This window comes from Pholcus phalangioides, unplaced genomic scaffold (genome assembly GCF_987345545.1).
Source record: "Pholcus phalangioides strain wild (caught in Gottingen) unplaced genomic scaffold, Ppha-v1.0 ptg000008l_1, whole genome shotgun sequence".
Lineage (NCBI taxonomy): Eukaryota > Metazoa > Arthropoda > Arachnida > Araneae > Pholcidae > Pholcus > Pholcus phalangioides.
Genome location: NW_028301601.1, coordinates 56,216,259 through 56,219,013, shown reverse-complemented (window position 1 = coordinate 56,219,013; position 2,755 = coordinate 56,216,259).

Sequence of the window (2,755 nt, the reverse complement as noted above, 5' to 3'; positions counted from 1 at the left end):
GGACTTTATTTGTTGGTAAAACGAATACAAATGAAAATTTTTCATGGCACTCGCTCCGGAGGATGACCGACAAGCTTCCAAGTCGGGGGCCCCATGTTTACAGGTTTGATTTTGGGGGCCCTGGATGAATCTCATTCTTTTCTGTTGCAGAATTTGCAACAGCCGCAGCCCGAGATAAAGCCAGTCTGGCGCCCCACCAAAAGTATACGAATTGGTGTCCCGGGTAATGGATTGGGGGCCCTGGATTTTATTCGTTGGTAAAACTAATACAAATGAAAATTTTTCATGGCACTCGCTCCGGGGGATGACCGACAAGCTTCCAAGTCGGGGGCCCCATGTTTACAGGTTTGATTTTGGGGGCCCTGGATGAATCTCATTCTTTTCTGTTGTAGAATTTGCAACAGCCGAAGCCCGAGATATAGCGAGTCTGGGGCCCCACTAAAAATCTGCGTATTGTGTCCCCGCTACTGGATGTGGGACCCTAGATTTTATTCGTTGTAAAATTGATAAAAATTAAAAATTCTCACAGGGGGGTGTCCGACACGCTTCCAGGTCAGGGCTCCATGGAAATGTTGGCAGGTTGTAATTTGGTTCCCCTGGATGTATCTCATTGATTTTTGTGGTTTCACATTGTAAAATTTGCAACACATCGGTAGCCCAAGAACCAAGATATATCCGGAGTGGGGCCCCACTGAAATTCAGCGAATTGAATCTGGGGACCCCCATGGGGGAAGTTTTCTGGGGGTACTTGATGAATCTCATTTGTTTTTTGTGGCTTTATTATTATTTTTATTAAAATTCGCTTCTTCAGTAAGCTGGGTGCTTTCGCACGTCCCTTTCCCCCTTTCCATGGCACGCTGATGAAGTGGGACGAAATAAACAAGATATGTTGGGAAGAGAAGTGGGAGAGGGGGAGGGGTTGGCCGCCAAAGGAGGCAGGGGGGCAGAGGCCCCCCCCCCTAGTATACTATATTGAAATTGCTCATAGGAAGTGAAAGTTAAGTGCTGCCATCTATCACTATGTTTTCGAACTGAAACATGGAAAATGAAATTTTAATATTCTTGAAATACGTGATGTCGTTGATGAAATGGAATTAATCTTCACTTGGTTATTCTTTTTTTTTTTTTTAATGTAATCATTCACATATTTATTTTCATTAAAAAATTTTCTAATCATTATTACATAGAAATAAGTAAAATTTAAAAAACTATGAAAAGTGTATTAATGTTCTGTAAATTCTAATGACCATTTGTAACCTTCTACTCTATATTTCTATTCTATAACTATTTATTTTTTTAAATATGTTTGTGAAATGTTTAGAAACCACATTGAATGGTTTTTGGTGACAATGTTGGGGTTTTCATGTATACACACACATCATTTTCGTCTAAATGGAAATATATTACAAAATATGCTGTAAACTTACGTTGTAAAACATTGGTAATTTTTGCGATTTGTGGCAAAGTGGGTCACTGTGAAACTGATTTGTTTAATATTGTATATATTCAGAATATTTGCAATCGACGAGATTTATTTTGAAGTAAGTGTAATCTGATATATATAATTAAAAAAAAAAAATTACCGGTGGTTGTTTTCAAGCAACCATTTTGCCATTGACTGATGAATATCTCTACCTAAGTAGAGAAACCAAGACGAGAGCTCAGTGCTCGGTACTTCGCATCAACTAGCAACGGCAGAATTCAAAAACGCGGTCTCAAATGCTTTGTTTTAAAAAAGTACTTAGCGCAAAGTGCGGTGCTTCGAATGTCGACGGTGCAAAAGTCTATAATGGTGAAAACTAAGAAAGTTCTAAAGTTGCATCACAATGTTTCATACAAACAGAGAGAGAAAAAAAACCAATCTATATAGAGTAGGTCCTCCAATTTTTCGAGCCTCTGTTAACCGAGTATACGGTTATCCGAAGTACTTATAATAAATATTAAACGACGCACAGTGGGGTATTTGAACTAAAAAGATGGCAAAAGTCGATTTTTTTTTTTTCAAAATGAGTCCAGGAGTGAAAAAAATATATATATTTCTTTTCATAGCTGAATATTCTTGGTGGCACACGGGGCTTAAGCGCAGATGACGGGGGGATATGACAGAAGTTTTTGGATCAACGGGATGTATAAAATGGACCGTGGGTTATTAATACAACGTAAATCAACTTCTTCGGCAGGGGATACACCAGCATTGATTGGCGAACCCGAGTGGCGTTTACCACCGTAAAGTTTGCTGTCGCGGTCCCGGGTTCGAACCCAAGGGAGGCTATAGGTAAGATATTTTCCCCTAACGAACTTGAGGCGAGACCACCGATAGACAGTGCCTTCATTTCCAACCCATTTCATTAATGACAGTAAATTGCAATGTAGTGATATGGCCAGGTTTGGTCAAGTAGTATCGATTGGTAAAGGAAAATTATAGGTTGTGGCGTCGCAGGAAATTTTTCCTGAGACTATAGGGTTGCCAATGAATGGAGTAGCTCACCTCTGGGGGCCGTGAATTCTAACACAAATGACTCGTTTAGAAAGAAATACGATAAACATGTTGCGGTAAATCTCGAGAAGCTATGCATACTTAGATGAGACAACTATAATTTCTTTATGGGCGTTATATTTGAATTTTATCATGATTATTGGTTTTTTATTGTTATTTTCGGGTTGCCGTATTCTTAAATATGTATCCGACATTCATATTTTTTACGGATATCATTTTTCAGCCACCTCGTTGGACATTTTGTCTGTTGCGGCCTTT